This window comes from Antechinus flavipes, chromosome 1 (assembly GCF_016432865.1).
Source record: "Antechinus flavipes isolate AdamAnt ecotype Samford, QLD, Australia chromosome 1, AdamAnt_v2, whole genome shotgun sequence".
Classification (NCBI taxonomy): Eukaryota; Metazoa; Chordata; class Mammalia; order Dasyuromorphia; family Dasyuridae; genus Antechinus; species Antechinus flavipes.
Window position 1 is genome coordinate 41,634,568 of NC_067398.1, and position 19,439 is coordinate 41,654,006.

At 34.4% G+C, this 19,439-nt stretch overlaps 1 pseudogene; it reads right to left on the minus strand.

Annotated features, from left to right (window-relative positions):
• Positions 1 to 1,227: 1,227 nt before the first annotated feature.
• Positions 1,228 to 2,478, minus strand: LOC127544014 (DNA repair protein RAD51 homolog 3-like; annotated as a pseudogene).
• Positions 2,479 to 19,439: the final 16,961 nt, after the last annotated feature.

A 19,439-nucleotide genomic window follows, 5' to 3' on the forward strand; every position in this document is an offset into this window, starting at 1 on the left:
TAAACAAGCAGATTTTAGAAAGACCTGGAAATTTTTGTACAAATTTATGCATAGTGAAAAGAATAGAACCAGGAAACGTACACAGATCAACTCTTCTTAGCAATATAATGGTCTAAAACAAATATTAACAACTCAAGAAGGAAAATTATATCCACATCCAGATAAACAACCGATGAACTCTGAATGTAGACCAAAGCATAACTTTTTTTCATTTACTTTATTCTCTTTTGTGTTTTTTTTTCTTTTCTTCTGTTTCTTCTTTTACTGTTGGAATCTTTACAAACTGCTAACTTATTAGAGTTGATAGATTATAGATCTGATCTTACAAGAAGATGTTTTGGGCCAGAACCTGAAACAAGGTACTAAGTAGAACTAATTAGTACAATGCTTGTGTTTACACTAGTCCTATTAAAGGACTAGACACTGGCTGGTGGCGGAAGAAAGAGTTTTCAGAGGAAGAAGCTATGAGTCGAGAGTTCAGCGGACAACCAGATTCATCTTCATCTCACACCACTGTGGTTGGTGGCTGGGTTCCTGCACTCCCCCCCACTGAGACCAAGCTGGTCTGAAAGACTCACCAGAAAGCTAACCGGGCTATATTAGAGACAATAAAAGATCTGAACTTTTATCACCTGGCTGTGTTTTGAGAAGAACAAGAACTCCAACATTTTACAACTGTGATTAATATGGAAATATATTTTACATATTAGTACATATATAACATCAAATTGGATGGACATTTTAGTAAGAATGGAAAAGGAGGAGAGAGGAAAAAAATTTGGAACTCAAAATCTTGTAAAATGAATACTAAAATTGTCTGGACATGTAATTGGGGGAAAATATTTTTTAAAAAGAAAACAATGCATCTGGGGATGCATTAAGAGTGGCATAATTTCAAAAAACATAGAGGTTATAGTCTTTTTGTATGCTGACTTCTTCAGAACACATGTAGATATTTTGTATAGTAGGGAACATTCTTCTTAATTTTTGAGGGTCAAAAAGATCTCGATATATATTATCACATTGATTATGGATGCTCTGAAAAGGTAAAAATCCTGGTAATGATCCTATGCTATCAAGGCTAAAATTAGATTGAAGTATTACCAAATCATGCATAACTGGAAGGTTTTGGGATACAATTAGATGGATAAGAAATATTTCTGTAAACTGAATTACTGGTTTGGAACATTAATAATCAATAGGGATATCTATAATAAACTGGGTCACTATGAATTATTTTAATATTAACTTACTATGCCTATATGTTAATGTATTTTAATATTTACAACAATTTTTATTGCTTGAATATATTCTATACAATTGTTGATGTTAGAGAGATTCTATGGTTGCTTAAAATACTTTGTATAAACTGTGTCCAGCTCTTATATAAAATGGTCTTTACAACGTTTTTTTTTTTTTTTTTTTTTTGCCACACACAAGATAAAAATCCTTACAATATTATTTTCATGAATGTTTTGGGGGCATTCACTGAAAGTTCCACTGGAAGTCACAATGGAGAAGGAACAATTACATCTCAAAAACCTTGGGCTATTATGTCACACATATGGTGGCCTCCTTCTGTATTGGTGATTTGTTTTTGTCCATGAAGGATTAATATAATTGAAGCTGAATGTCCCGAACTTTTCTCTAAAGCAAGAATTATCAAGAATTGATATATATCAATCTTTGTTGTCATCTGATTTGTCCAAATCACAGCTAACTTGTGATTATTTGCCATGCTGATCAACTGCTATGCTAGTCCATTCAGTAGTATTTGAAGGGAGAAGTTTTCAAAATTGTGCTGAAATGGAAATGCAATTCTATCCTCTATAATCAGTTGGACCTTTGAATATTCCAAAATGAAGTTCCATATAGTTATGATAGTGAAATATATATGGGATAGTGTGCTTTCTAGGGAATTGTCTAATCTTTTTTACTGCTCTTCTTCCAAGTATAATCCTGCAATTAAGGTGAAGCTATTGAACAAAGGCTATGGCAACCATAAAACATCCTGTATCAAGGAATATGATTGCAAGTGTTACTCCTTCAAAACATTCTGGGATTTGCACATCTCCTGCCAGTTGCTTGCATAATTGTGTTTTTCCAATATGTGGTGCAATGAAAATCTCTGTTTTGCATTAGAAATATTCTACTACCCCTGATCTCACTCCCATAATATTAACCAGAATCAAACATAAGATAATTATAAAGCCTTGAGTATGTTCTTGCTTAAGAAGTTCCAGTGATATATAATTCTTGTCTGATGTAGATAGAGAAACATATCTTGACATATCTATGAGGCATTCCTTTCTTATTTGTGGTGTTTCTAAAGTCACCTCTTTAGAAATTCAGCTTCTCTAATGAAATTCAAGGTCTTGGCTTCAGTATCTCCACCACTGTTTGGAAGCTGGCATTCAACAACTGTACTTGCCAACTGGCCAACCTGGGGCCAACAGGTAGCTCCCCAAGTCTTCCCATGTGACACCACTGTAATGTTCTCTCAAGTGATGATGCAGGAACATACATTTTAGAGAAGATATTGATTAGTTAGAGGGTATCCAGAGGAACACAACCATGATAATGAAGAGCCTTGAGACCAGGCTCTAGGTTGATGGATCAAATGAAAAAAACTGCATATGTTAAGTCTGGAATAGAGACTTTGGGAGGAGAACAGCAGAGGAGGGTGTACTCAAAAAGCTGTCACCATGTGGAAGAAGGTTTATGCTTATTTTATTTTGTATTGTGGGATAGAAAAGAACAAATTGCCAAAAGGAGAAATATTGGCTTAATTTTAGAAGAAACTTACTAATGATTAGAAATGTCCAACATTAGAATGAACTACTCTAAGAAAGGCTGGATCACCACTTGTTCAGGATTTTCTGGTGGAGATTCTTTATCAGAGATATATTACATTTTATTACAATCACAGACACATGTAATGTCTCAGTATGAGTATGAGTATTTTTATATCTTACTTAAGAAACTTCCTCAAACTTTGATTTGTTATAACAATATTTTATATTCCCCAGCCTGGATTATATTGGCACATTTCTTAGTTATATCTGTTAAAACTAACTTCTGAGTTAGCCATACCGGTAAGACTCAGACATATTTCTCAAATTGCCTTGGATTGCCTGAGTCTCAAGATAGTCATTTCTTTCTCTAATCACATCTCTTTTTGTGAAGCAGAATAATACAGTGTAGTTCTAAACTCATAATCAGAAAGACCTGAATTCAAATCCTTCTTTTGACTGACTAGCTGTGAGAGACAAGCAAATAAGCTAAAAAACTTAAAACTTTTTGACTCCCTATTTCCCCAAGTGAAAAACAGGAATAACAATACTTGGAGTATCAATCTCAGGATTATGGGGAAGCCCAAATAAAGGGATGCATATAAATTTTGGTCTTTTTGTCCCTCCAATGTTCAAGCATTGCATAAAGGTCAGCTATTGTCATCATTCCCATTTTTAACATATATTCAATCACCATTTATACTCCATTTTCAACCACACTTATTCCACTATCAGGAACAGCAAAATATCCTGAGGCTGGCAGCCTTTTTTTTTATTGAGGCACACAGCAATTGACTTTTTAGATTCTATCCCCTCAGGCAAAATGAAATTAGTTTTTTTTAAACTTATTTTCAGCTAAGGAAATCATATGCTTTTGTACATCGGTGTGTACAAGTTGATTGTGCTATGGTTTGACCCTTCTCCTGGATCAATTTGGAAATTGTATGTTTATATAAACTATAAAGAAAAACTCCAGGGGATAGAGAAATTTTTGACATTTTTATCCTATCTTCTGCCAAATCTAATAATAAGGGTCATATGTAATAGTCTCAGGATTGGAAAGGACTTTCAGCAATCATCCAGGCCAGTCTATACAAGAATAGAAAATATTGAACCACAGATCTAGAGCTGGAACAGATTTCAGAAGCTACCATGTCTACATTCCTCCTTTTACAAATGAAGAAATGAGTCTAAGGGAAATTAAATGGCTTGCCCCAAATCACACAGGAGTAAGCATAAGAAGCAAATTTTGCACTGAGGTCTTTTGGTTCCAGAGTCTTTCCATTGTACATCATACTCTCCAAGTGTTATTCTAGCCTTCTCTCAAACTCCTTTCAATTTAGACAAGAAAATGGACATATTCATTCTTCCATGATATCAATTCAATTTGTATATATTAAAGGGAAGGAAGTTGTTTTTGAAAATTGCTCATACCAATTAATAAATTTTCACTGATATTCACAAAAATCAGAGGAGAACAGAAACTGTGGGAAATAGAATAAATGTGAAACTCTCATTGCCTTTCACATTTACATTTGATGCCCTAGACATGCAGTAGGATCAGCACTCTGATGGAAGACCCAAAGCTACTCAGAGTTTGAACTTGTATAGTTTTTAGACAAAAAAAAAATCAAGTGTATCCCTGTGGCAGAAACTTGTCCCAACCACCAGTGAGGTATTATAATGTGAGCCACTAAAATGAAGGTATTATTGGAATTTCTTAATAACGAATGAGGGCCAAGGAGTCAGGAAACCTGAGTTTAACTGTACCATAGTAAGTATAAAAGTGATTGAGAATTGGAAAAGAGGAGGGAAATTCTAGGTCTCTAAATTGGTTTAGCCTTAGCATTCTGTGAACTGGGGATTTACAAGTCAAATAGCATTTCATCGGCTTATATTTTGGTTGGGGTCTCTCATAAACAAATGAATAGAATAGAATAGGCCTGACATTCAAGATGGAAACAAAAATAACCTCATAATAGACACATAAAAGCAAAAATAGAATGTCAAGCTGAGGAATCAGTTCAAGAGACCTATTTGAAAATCCTTAAATTGAGCAACTGCTATTGTACAAGAATATGAACTCATGCTATGTTATTTATTTGGGACTTATTTGGGGCATTTAAACAAAAAGTTGGAAGAAATATAGACATGAAATCATTCTTATCAATCATTTTTATGCTTCATTCAGTAAGAAATCTCTTTCTGCTAAAACCATTTATATCATTCAGATACCAATGTAAGATGGCATTTTCCATGATTTATGTCTCCACTCTGACTTTGGAACACTGAAATATCTCATATAACAGAAGTCCTTTGATGGGTAATATTTAGCTCCTCTGAATGGAAAAAAAAAGCCTTCTATTTAATTAAACCTTTTATATAGTACTTCATATTGTTCTATTCAGTGTCTGTATTATATTGGCCATATTTTTAAAATAGACTTACTTCTAAGATATATGGTACCCAACCAATATAGAGTTGAAGAGCTTCAAGTTCTTTCTTCCCAACTCTTTAGAACCTTGATACCTAATATCAGTTTCAGACCATTGGGTATATGTTTGGAATAAAGCCTTTTCTAATCATCCCATTTAATTTTTTTTTTTTTTTTAGTTTTTAGTCTTTTCCTTCCTTTGAAATTATGTGTACATGTCCATATGTGCAAGTATGTATGAGCATATATGTTGAGTACTCTCTCCACAAACATGTAAGCCTCTTTGGGGACAAGGGTTATTTAATTTTTTTTTTTCATCTCTTTAACTTAGCATAATGCCTCATATATAGTAGGCATTTTGGAAATGACTAATGAATTGAATTTGATATGAATTTAAAGGCAGATCTACTGAACATATTCTTATTCCTAATGATAATCACAGTTCAAAAAATATTTGATACACTGGTGTTTTAATAAATGAACCAGGCTTTAAGTATTTAGCGATTAATTGCTGGATAGGGGCATAATCTATCTTTTTTTGTACTCTTCTAAATGGAAGTAGGTGACAACAGTGATCTATTATCTCTAAAATCTTTGTCTAATAGATAACAGGATCAAAGATCACACATTAGAGATCATGTCATCAAATACATTTGTCTTACAGATGAAAAAAAAATCGAGACTCAAACAAGTGACCTATTATATCTCATAAATCATATATTTGAAACCAAGGGGGAACTTAGAAGATATCATCAAATTCTCTCATCTTACAGATAAGGACACTGAGTCCCAAAGAAATAAAATGTTTTTCCCAGTCACACAATTAGTAAGGGTCAGAGTATAGAGGCTGAAACCCAAAAAGGTATATTTGAATCAAACAACAGAGCATCTGAGACAAAGACTCTATTTGCATATGTTTGGATAAATGGCTCTTCTCACTGTTGGATGCTTGCTGAATGTTTGGTGTTAAGATAATCATAAGCAAGGATTGGAGGGCAGAAAGAGAGGGGCCAGACAGCAGGATGAGGAGGAGAGAAGTTGGTGTCTCCAGATTCCTCAATCCAGGATTCTGCTTGGCTGCTTTGTTCACTTCTCCCCCTAAAGACCAAGAACTTTGATTTATCCTGATTCTGGCTGACCCTGAAGACCTCCAGGAAGCTAGCCCATACTCTACAATTGGTACCCAACGTGGACCAACGACCCTAATTTCACTGAAGAAGTTCCTGTGACCAGGAAATAGGGTATTTAAATAGCCAAACAGGGAACTTACTTTGTTAAGAGCTAAAGTAGTAACTCTTGGAAAAAGATTCTCCCCCATCCCCAATCCCAACCCTACCCCCACCGTATGAGAGCTCTATAGACAAGTGACAAGCTATTATTCCCATTTTACTGATGGAGATAGCGAGACCCTGAGCCATCTACTGTCATTTAAGATGGTATTTAAAACCCAAATAGGAAAAAACTTGAAGTATACTTTTGCTTGCTTGAGATGTAGAGCTTAAAAATAGTGATAATAACACTGAACTCATGCACTACTTTGATTCATCCATTGATCTTTATCTAGAACTTGTTTTAAAAAGGATCTTGAAAGGATGTATATTCCTTCCTACTCCTGCCGAAGACCCATATTACAACATGAAAGATGGATTCTTGCCACATCATCAGATAAATGGAGAATCTGAACCACAAATAGTGTACCAATAGAACTGTCCCATTTCATTTGAGGGATGTATATCTACATTGGGGAGAACCTGAGGTTGTTCTTAGAAGGCCTCCAAAGCACAGTAATGACTGCTTTCATCCATCAGCACAGTATACAGTGCTTAGGGATTCCCCAAATAGACAGGCCCTTCAGCAGATTAATTGAACATGTCAGTTTAGCTATCAACATTTAACATTGATTATGCTTGATGCTATCCTAGATTCAGATCTTGAAACAGGTGTTTTAGGGAGAAAAGTCAAGACAAAAGTGCAAGTACTTGAATTAAACTTTTCTTCGATTTCTGCCACAACACTTTTGGTGACAGCGGGTTTCTCTGACTGCTCAATTTGATGGCCAAACAAACTTATAAAAGCTGAAGTGTGGAGTTTCCCAGGGGACAGTATAATGTAATCAGCTCTCTCATGAATATGTATAATGGTGGGAGTCCATCTGTTCTCCACCAAACTCTCTTCTTGAAACAACTCACAAATATTCCTCCCCAAATTTGCATCTTTTTTTCTGAAGAAAAAATAATCCCAGCCTGGATATTCTGTAGTGGGTGAGAAATCTCAATGCAAGGGAAATGTGTTCTTTGTCTGACTTGGGGGGGAATATTAAATCACAAGATAATTGGACCAACACAAGGTGCTTTTAAGATGACTTAGTCCTGGCCATCCCAAAGGAAACATAATAATACGGTTTTGTACTTTTCAAACATATTGACCACCATGCAAACTTGTGTCTGTGATTCCCTTTCCAGAGAGCCAGCACAGCATAGACAGTAAGGTTGGATAATAACACTGCCATTCACAAATACCACGCAAGTTTTAACTTCTGGAATTTGATTCAGAGAAGGATGATTCAGGTTTTTTCTTACTCATTTTGAAACCTACTATCTTACAATGATCTTAAGAATGGGCAAGGAGAACTGTCTCACTTCCTCATGATCACAAAACTGGGAAAGATTGTGGATATGTATTATAAGATTAGTGATCCATAGCTTTAAAGTTAGAGACAGCTAGTTAACTCAAGGCTCAGAGAATAGAGCAGTAAACCTAAAGTTATAATAAGTTTGAGTTCAAATCCAGTCTCATATACTTCTACCTGTGTAGCTCTAGGCAAGTCACTTAACTTGTTTGCCTTAATCCACTGGAGAAGGAAATAGAAAACCACTGCATTATTCTTGGCAAAAACAAACAAACAAAAACAACAACCCATAGATATTATCATCTGTGAAGTCACAAAGAGTTGGATACAACTGAATAAGCTCTAAAGTTAGAAGTTAGTGTGAAAATTAGAGCTAGTGAAAAAGAGTACTTTCCTTTCGTTGTTGTAATAGATTAGATCTACCTATCTGTTCCTGGCTGGACATATGAAGTCTATTCTTGGACTACTAGTCTGATAGCACAGAAATTGTAACCTTCTTTGTTTCTGACCTGATTAAATTCACGCTTCATGTAACCTGGTGACCCTTGGCTCATGAGAGTTCACCACTTAATGCTAGATTTAATGTGAACCAAGAACCACCAAAGCTCAGTACACCTGAGCTTAAAATGTCCACCAGCCTCAACCCGTCCAGGATCTGGATTTAAAAGAGGAGGGATACTTTTTATAAAAAAAAATATTATTTTTTTCTTCAAAAAGTATAGAGGTTGGATTTGTAAAAAGAGAATAATTTTAGTACACAAGAACTTGTTTCTTTGGGGGGGATTTTTTTGGAGAATCATTTTATAGAATGGAGACTTCTGTAAAGCATGGGACAGAATGATGTATGTATTTGTCTGGGGAAGGAGAGGTGTTGAATTTGCAGACAGCAGATGAAGTTTAATATCTATTTCTATTATGAGTATAGTTGTATGACTATGGGCGAGTTACTTCATTCAGCCTCAGTTTCCTCATCACAGTGGTTGGAGACATATTTCTTGATTTTTATTTACCTGTATATGGTGACTCAAAGTAGAATAATGCCAATTTTACCTTATCAATCAGAATATCTGGTCATTGTACACAACAAGACTAGAGCAATGTGAAATGCAGAAGCTAACAGCCAAAAGCAATACCCAATATAGCTGAAATCTCTGCATCCATCAAAAGGCTCTGGACACTCCCCATATTTCTCTGAAGAACTTTGGAATTGATTGCGAAATATAGGAACCACTAGGTAAGGTGTACCTGTATCAAAAAAAAAATCCCTAATTTCTATGAGAAAAAGAATTGCAGTAAGGCAAAAGAAATATGAGATATGCAGATTTAGAGTCAATCCACTTTAAATGGTCATGTGGACTTTTTTGTATTGTAGAACACTCCGGTTTTATATTGATCCGATCAGCTAGTCTGACACAGTAGAGCTTGACTCCAACATCCATAAGGACCCTGAGGGTAGCTAGATGGAGCAAGGACAGCTAAATGGAGCAATAGATAACATGTTGAGATAGTGTCCTCAGGAAAACTCATCTTCCTGAGTTCAAATGTAGCTTCAGACAGGTTGTGTGACCTTGAACAAGTTACTTAACCCTGTTTGCCTCAGTTCCTCACTTATAAAATGAAGTGAACAAAAAAATAGCCAACCCAAAGAATCAAACATGACTGAACAACAAAAGGGATCCTTTTGTAAGAAATAGTGGCTCCCAGTTTTATTTAATTTTGATAACATTGCTTTAAAGCACAGGAAAAGCTTGTAAAAATCCATCCTAAGTACATACAAAACAAATCAAATTTTTAAAAAATAGAAGGTAAAAATTCTGTGACTTTAATGAAGATTCTAAATACATCTACTGAGACCAACTTATGCTTGTCTGAAATTCAATTTGCAAACTGGAGTGAGGAAGACTCTGTCCTTCATTACTACTAATAAATACTGTGCAAAATTTACTTTGGTCATTGGCCAGACATGAAGAAAGCAGTCTCACTTCTATTATCTTAAATAGTTTGGTGCAACCAAGCAGAGGAACAAATAGAACGTATTTAATAGCTCCCATTTGCTTGCAGTTTAAAGTGCCAAGACCACAGATATATAGAGCTGGAAGAAATTTTGCTACTGATGTTCAAATTTGAGTAATAATTCAAGAGCCACAAAAATGTCAAAATCAAAGAAACCATTTCATAAGTCTGTTAAGGATTAATTGTCAAATGATCTTTATACAATATATACTGGACTATTTCATGAGGGAACACAATAGTTATCCAATATCTTAAAGGCTCATCGTATGGAATTGGGATTAGGATTGTTCTTCTTCCCCTGCTAATCTATTTTATAGCATTCCAAAAATGCCTGACCTAGGGGTAATGGGCATGAAATGCTTCCTATAGATTTGGAACTTACCACTTTTGAAACACTATAAAAATGTGACCTATTTTCTTATAATTACATCATTACATATTACCACCACAAAAGTGGTTATCCAAATTCAATTTGAAGGTATCCATAGGTCTATGTTTGAACAGATGTAATTTTAGAAAAGTTTTGATTAAAGTTGACTTGAAATCTGCTTTCTTTCAATTTCATTCTTTCACCCTCATTCTACTCCCTGGAATTAATCTAAGGAAATCTAAGAAGATAGTGATTCTAAGTTTTTCTTGATGTGGCTGTTTTGTTTTGGTTTTATCATGTTTAATAATTCTATTTCCTTTAACTGAGTCTTTTTTGGCATGGTTTCAATTCTCTTTAGCAGTCCCTTCTTAGAATATGAACTCTTTGAAACTATGAATGTTTCCTATTTTATTTATATCTTCAGAGCCTGCCACTGCTGGGCACATACCATGAATTTAACAAATGCTTGTAGACTGGTTGATTAACCTTGCTTGCCTGCCTGTGATTGTCAGTTGAATTTCTAAAACTGTTAGTTGAATTTCTAAAATGGGACACAAAAGAACTGGACAAAATACCCCAAATGAGTACAGCAGAACTATCTTTTTTTGTCTGAAAAGTATTCTTCTATTAACACTAAGATCATAAAGGGGCAACTAAGTGGCACAGTAGGGCAGAGCAACAGGTTATTCATTAGCCAAGCAGTTTTGGTAACCAATGGCAGCAATATCATTAGAGTTATGAATTCAGGACATAACATTGGGACAGGACTGTCAAAGATCACTAGCCTCTGTTGCTGTAGATTAGCAGCAGACAGATGGCTTCTAAATCTGTAACTTATGAAACAATTGTTGACTAATATGAGTAAAGAGATTTTCTACAAAATTTCCCTCCACTGATGAAGGTATGATTTAGAATGTCAAAAATATATAGAATGAGGGTTGTGATAGGGATATACTACTGTTATCAAAGTATATCCGAAATAGTGTATTTAATTAACAAAACACTGTGTGTTCAGAAATAAGAGGACCAAAATGGTAAGGGAATCACAACTGAAGGATATTCTATATATAGATATAGAAAGAAATGTACATATTTAGTTTAGAGAAGAAGAAACTTTTCAGGAACATGATTTTCAAGTTAAGTCAAGATAAAAACCATTTATTAAATGGTTATGTATTAAATTAATATGTGTCAGACACCAAGCTAAATATCAGACATAAAATTAAAGGCAAAAATAGCCTCTGCTCCCAGGAAATTAAAAAAAAATGAATGGAGGAGATAGTATGCAAACATATATATATATATCATATATACACACATTTATGCTATATTTATTATTTCATATTATGTTTTATTATATTAATATATTATATAAACTAATTTATATATGGGATCAATTGGAGATAATTTCCATGGTGCAATTTAACTGAGACTTAGAAAAAGCCCAAGAAACTAGGCGGCAGAGAAGGAGAAAATTCTAGGCATAGCAATAATCAATAAATACTCAAAGTAGGGAGAAATGTCATGTGTGAGGAATAGCAAGAAATCCAGTGTCACTGAATTGTATAGTGCATGGAGGGGTATAAAGAATATTGAAAATATAGCAAATACTTATCCTGGAAAGGGCTTTAAAGATCAAATAAAGGATTTGATATTAAATCCTGTATGAAGTAGGAAGCAAAATAGTTATTATACAATATCTTACAGGTTCAACATATAGAATAGGGATAAGGATTATTTTCTCCTTCTCTTCTTAAGCTACCCTATATCATTCCCAGAAGACTAGAAGTAAAAGGAATAGAAATTAAAATGACTCACTTTAAGGAAAAACAAAACAAAACAAACAAAAACTTCTAATAATTAGAGGACTCCAAACATGGAATGGATTGCTATAAAATACAGTGTGTAGATCTACATCATTGTAAGTCTTCAAGAAGACCCTGGATAATGACTTGAGAAGATAGTGAGTGTACTTACACTGTAGATTGAATGAGTCTGCCTGTTCTGTAGATTAGATGAGATGATTTCTGAAGTGTTTGTCTACTCTAATATTCTTGAGCTTTGTCTATTGACAACAGGTTCTGTGTTTTTTTTGACACCATAATTCTAGTCAACCAATCACTTTCTAAATCTCAATATTATAATGTCATTTACATCTTCCCATCTTGACCAAAAGGTATCAGATCAATTCCAGTTTTACAATATCCATGGAATTCTACTGTCATATATTTCCTTTAGGGTTTAGAAGAGAACTTTGCACATAGTAGGCACTCAATAAATATTTGCCAGCTTGATTCTATATAAGAGAAAATGATAAACTACATATCAGTAATTCCCTTTTAATGATGAGAGTTTTTAAAGTTTACTTTTCCCTCAAGAAACTAACATTCTCTAGAAAGAGATAAAGTTTTGGGTCATAGTTTGTAGCATAATTAATTATTGAATGTTTAGATATTAATGACTAGTAAGACTAATTAAGGTACACAAATATAATTTAAAGAAATTCTCCCTAATTGGAACAGAATCCAAGAATTTTCTTTCCATCAAGCCAGTCTCTTTAATCCTTTTGATTCTTGTGTGGAATGTCCCCAGTCTCATGTGACTTCCTTTCGTGTGCCTTTGCCTTTCCTTTATAACTTTTCAAGGATGAAGATTACTTTGAAGATAGTAAAAAATGCTCTGGATCTTTCCCAGTTAATTGTTTCCCTTTAGATCATAAATTTATTGGATTTGTTTATGCAAAAACTTTAAAATTTTATGCAATAAAATTATCTATTTCATGTTTTATGACACTCATATTGCTTATTTCATTGGGAATTTTTCTCTTATTTATAGATGATGTTTTCCATGTTTTTCTGATTTGTTGATTGTGTGATATTTTGTATGTAGGTCATGTATTCCCTTTCACCTAAATCTTGTATAGGGTCTAAGATGTAGGTCAAAGTCTAATTTCTTCTACAATTTTCCCAGCATTTTTTCCCCTAATAGCAAATCCTTATCCTGGTAGTATGAGTCTTTGTGTTTATCAATTTGGAATAAGGTGACTTGTGTTTGAATTTCACCCCTACCCTACTCTGAGACTTACTACATATGTAATCTGCAGATTTATAATCAGTCCCCTTCTTCCACAGACTTGAAATTAGTAAGTCTTTTAAAATGTTTTAATAATATTTTCCCTAATTGTGTATAAAAGAAATTTAAAAAAATTTTTAAAATTTAAATTCTCCCCCTCCTCTCCCTTCCCCCATTGAGATGTTAATTAAGTCATTTAATATAGATTATATATGTGCAATCATGCAAAATATATTTCCATTTCTCTCATGCTGCAAAACAAAACATAGACCCTGTTCCACCAAAAAAGGCCATGAAAGAATAAAATGAAAAGTAATATGCTTTTATCTTCATTCAGACTTAATCAATTCTCTCTCTAAAGGTGAATGACATTTTTCATCATAAGTCTACTGGAATTTTCCTGAACCATTTATTTTGCTGAGCAGAGTTAAGTCTATCATAGTTGAATATCATACATTGTTGCTGTGACTGTATACAAAGTTCTCCTGATTCTGCTCACTTTATTAATCATCAATTCATGTAAATATTTCCAGATTTTTCTTCATCATTTCTTGTTGAATACTAATATTTAATTATATTCATTGTACCACATCTTATTCAGCCATTTTTAATCAATGGGCATCCCCTCAACTTCCAATTTCTTGACACCACAAAAAGATTTGATACAAATATTGCTTTCCATTTTTTATGATCTCTTTGGGTTACAAACCCAGCAGTGGTTTTGTTAGACCAAAGGGTAAGCACAGTTTTATAGTCCTTTGGTCACAGTTCCAAATTGTTCTCCAGAATGGTTAAATCACTTTACAACCTCACCAACACAAACAAAACATTTCTAATTATTTTTCATGTCATAATATTTCAAAGAGTTGAACAGAGATTATATCATTTTTTGATTTATTTATTGATCATTGATTTTGATATTGAATATTTATTGATAAATTAAGTTATTAATATGTTCCAGGTATTATGCTAAATGTTAAGAATAAAAAAAAGATTAAAAAGTAGTCTATGTCTTACAATATAGCTTACAATCTAATGGTTGAAACAACACATAAGCAAATATATACAAAGCAAACTATATAAAATCAATAGCAAATAATCAATAGGAAAAATATAGAAAGATAGAAAGAACGGATGGAAAGGCTTCTCATTAAAAGTAGGCTTTTGGTTTGAACTTAAAGAAAGGTCTTTTAACTTTTCTTTTCAGATGAAACTTCCCAGATTTTTTAACTAACTGCACAGATTCAAGGCTCTTCCCCAATTCCTTTAATGAATGGCATGAATTCAAGACCCTTTACCTTCCTGGTTGCCATCCCCCCGAATACTCATCAGTTTGTCATTGTTCTTTCCAAGCTGCAATATCTAAAATTGAACCCAGTACTATAGATGTGATCTGACTAGGGCAAAGTATCAAGAAACAGTTATTTTCTAATTCCTAGAAGCTATGAAGGCACTCTCAAGTGGAACTTTGCCATTGCATTGAGAATGAAGAAAAGAAGCTGCTTAGTTGTTATGGGAGGAGATGTGAGGAAGAAGGATTGGCGTGAGTAAGAGAGAAGTCTGCCATGTATAAATGTGGAGTGGGGGGTTGTTTGGGGGGTATCAGAGGGCACTAATTACGTGGAGGGAGATTGCCAGATGGAAGGCAGAGATGGGGAGCCAAAAATGAAGCCAGAAATTTTGCTTAGGGCCATCCCACTGGTAAAGAAGGTACTAGGAAACAGTACAAACAGAAAGAAGGATGTTCCTCTAGGATGAGGTCACATCAGTCTTATACACAGCAAACAGTGTGTTGTTGCTAACAGGCCCAGATGGGCACAGCATGAACTGCTGAAGATAGATGATGATGACTCTCTGTTTACCAAGGAAATCAGACCTGGTGGGCCTTTTGGCACACACCACCAAAATACTGACCTCACTTTGTCTTTAGGGGAAAGTTTTTGGAATAGAAAAAAGACCTTACTGTTATATATGTCATTAGGGTCTCCATGGAACTTTCTCAAAAATGCTCCCTCAGGCTGGTCTCAGCATGATGTAGTAAAGAGGTTGTTGGATTCAGAAAGAGAGAATCTGAATATAAGGATTAGATTTGCCACTTATTATCTGTGTGTCCTTGATAAAGCTACTAGGTTTCAATTTCCCTACCTATAAAATGAATATTTAAGAATAGATGATTTTTAAGTTTTCTCATAGTGATCTATGATTCTAAATTATATTTCCTGAAATCTTGTCCCAGTTTTAATCAATGAATTAAAAGAACTATAGCTTGCATAGAATGATTACAGAAGTTTATCTCTAAGAGACTAGGATTGTGGAGCAGCAAGATGGCACAGTGCATAGAGCATTGGTCCTGGAGTAAGTAGGATCTGAATTCAAATTTGACCTCAGATACTAAGCACTTCCCAGTTGTATGACCCTGAGCAAGTTATCTAACCTCAATTGCCTTGCAAAAAATAAAAAGGGAGAGACTGGGACTGACAGCTGTTTTTCTTAAACAATATTTCTTTTGCTGTTGAGTCATTTCAGTGATGTCTAATTCTCTGCAAACCCATTAGCAAAGATACTGAAGTGGTTTGCTATTTCCTTCTCCAGTTCATTTTACAGATGAGGAACTGAGCTAAAAAGTGTTAAATGGCACATACAATAAGCAGCTGAAGCTAGGTTTGAACTCACTCCTCCTGGTTCTAGGATCAGCTTTATAGTCTTAAACTCAAACTATAGCAGAATGGAAGCAAAAATAGGCCATTTTCTGCTATGGGAAAAAAGGATGAACTGTCCCTGAAATAATGCGGATGTGGTCTGTGTTATATTAGATAAATGTTTCTGATTTTATTTTGTAGTCTAACAGAATTATAGTTCACAAATTTCAAACTGAAGAGGATTTCAGAGACTTTGTCATCTACTCTGCTCCTAATTTTTCAGACATAACTGAATTCCACAGAGAAGTGCTTTGCCAAAGATCACAGGTATAGTAAGTGAGAGGTACAGAATTTTTACTCAGGATTTTTTTATTCCAAATTCATTTTTCTTTTCACTATATTATACCATTTCTCTTTTTATGTGTAAAATTAGAACATTGAGGAAAAGTCGTAAATGAAGGAACATGAGGAGAAAGAAAATGAATGGAGTCATAGTGGAATGGGGTCAGAACAAGTTTGTGGGACATGCGAGTTTGAATAAAATATACTTTTATCTCAAAGAGTATAAGAAAGTAAAATGAAAGGCAAAGGGATTAGGTGATAAACTATGTGGTAGATTCTGATTTCTATTAAAGGACTAGACACTGGTCATAGAGACCTTTAACCATTCCAAATTTATTTAGGGGTGCTTTATATTTTCCAACAATGACATCCCCTGGAAACTATGGACTATATCTTTTTCTTTTCTTTCTTTTTAAAGATAAATCTTTGTATCACCAGCTTCTAGTTCAGTTAGCATTTAGCAGGCTTTTAATAAGTCTGTGTTGAATCTAGTTGGTGCTGAAGTCTCCTCTGTACAGATGAATTGTTGGCTGTCACAATGTTTGATTATTCCTGTAGGCATAGGAGAGGACCACAGCCTTTTAGTGAAACATTTCCCAAAGCTTTGGGTATTTTAGGGAACTAGGAATTGCCTTTGGGGTAAAGATAGTGTACTTAGATTTAGAAACTGCTTGTTTTAATGTGAAAAGCAGTTTCATGAAATAACATAGTATAGGAATCATTTGGATTTACCTATGGGGTCAATTTATGTGCCTCAAAGCATTATAACAGCTTGTTTCTAGCCTAGCCACAGTGAACAGAGATATCTTTCCTTTGAAAATATTCCAAGCAGAGACATCAATATTCCTATTCTACCCTACACTACTATCCCCGAAACATTAAGACTCTACTGAGGACATGACCTGCAACTTCTGTCATGATGCTTTTAGTAGCCTAACAAATCTGAAATCTAGGAAAAATGAATTTAAATAATTGTTTTAGAAGACATTTATTCAGAAAAAAATCACCAATGAACTGGACATGTCTTTTTATTTCCATTTAGTTGTGTTTAATAAGATAATCAAAAATTTCCTGCCCATGTACTAGTTAATTTTCCACTTGATTTAGCATAATACATAAAGAATTTACCTCCTAAAAGATTATATTGGCCTAATAATGTAACATCCTTTGACCACTAAAAACTCTGCCTAAGAGGCTTAATTCTAACGGGACCAGAAATGACACATGAGTAACTTAAATTATATTCTAGTAACTAAGTAGAGATTACACATTTGAAATTATTTTGGTTGAATTTTTCATTATTTTTCTGCTTAAGAAGCCTCATGTTAAAGTGGGAAGAGAGTTGAATTTGAAATGAGAGAACCTGGGTTGAATCTTGGTTTTCTCCCTTATTACCTGTGTGATTGTATCAAGTCCCCCAGGTTCTCTGAGCATTAGTTTCCAAATCTGTGACATCAAGGGATTAAACTAAATTATTTCCAAGATACTTTTCACTTCTGGATTTAAGATCTTGAGATATTAAAAATTATTTTTCATTTCTCCCCAAACATCAATTAAAAAGAATTTATATTTTCTTAAACATATGTTCTGGGATTTCTGTTTTTTTTTTAATCAAGTTGCAACCATATCTTACTACACTGTTCACCCTAAAATTGCCAGATTTCATTCTTTCAATGAATCAGTCAATCATCAGACATTTACTAAGCTCTTTGTGACAGGATCTGTGCTTGGTATTAAGGATACCAATACAACATTGTAATTTTTGCCCTCAAAAGGATTAAAGTTCATCACAAAAATATAGTTAAGGATAATCATCTCTTTCTCCCTTCTCTTCTCTTCTCTTCTCTTCTCTTCTCTTCTCTTCTCTTCTCTTCTCTTCTCTTCTCTTTTCTTCTCTTCTCTTCTCTTCTCTTCTCTTCACTCTTCTCTCTGTTTTTCATTGTTTCTGTCGTTCTCTCTGTGTCTCTGTCTGTTTCTTTCTTCCTTTTGCAGAATGTTTCCTTGCCTGCTGTAGGTGAAGAGGCTATTCCTATCAGAATGGGATGTTTGGATGTTTGTACCATATGATCAACTAAAGAGAGGACTAGACATTTTCTCTGATCCCCAGGATCCCTTAGTTCCTCCATAGTCTAGGACATGCAAAATCCAAAAGAAGGTTTAAGAAATAGTAATCATGGACTAAAATTAATCCTGAGCTGACTCAGTACATCTCTCCCATTTTCTACCATGCTACCAACAGAAAGGGTACATTAGCTGATTCAAGAACCTGACATATAGCCCTATTACAAAAACTTAAAGAAAAGACAAATGGGTTTACAACAAAATTATGAAAAAACAAACAGATTTTTAACAAAATCTAACAACACAATCTGGTTCCCCATTACTATCTCCACCAGGGCCACCTTTCCAGTTCCACAAAGATCTAGCTCTAGGCTATAGGAATTTGTTCAGACAGTGACAGAGAGCCAGAGCCACAGAGGTAACATTCTATGCTGCAAAAAAATCTCTGCAGGAGAATGGAAGAACAGAGAGAAAGGACAGGACACAATAAAACTTAACTCCTCACAAGAATCTTAGAATTAGAAATCAGTCTAGACTAAGGAACATGTGGAGAAGGACAGGACACTGTGAAAGATCACCACAGGGAGGAGGGTAAGTAGGCTGTGGGATACTCTATTAAACCAGAACGAAAGAACAGGTGATAGTTCCATCTCTAAAAAGACACTTGGGACAGAGACCCAGGCTAATGAATTATGGATTGCTCAAAGTGGAAAGAGGCTATCGGAAGAAAGGGAATCAGAAACTAAGCAGTAGGGGAAAATGGAAGAGAGGGCCAAACTCAAAATATCAAAAATCTCAGGAAGAAAAAACTCAGACATTGGACATAAACAAAAAGATCAACAAGGAAAACATTAACAACAGAAAGAAAAATAGCCTCCAAATCTTGTAAATGAGTTTAGGGATCTGTGAATAAACATTCTAAAATAAAGGCAAACTCCAGCACTTGATGAGACAGGAGACCCTGTAAAATTTGAGATCATGAAAACACAATACACTGTTTCTAAATGGTTTAAAAAAGAACTGATAATTATGAGGGAATAATTTTTATTTAAAGAACAAAAATAACGTACAGTCTAGAAAAAATTGA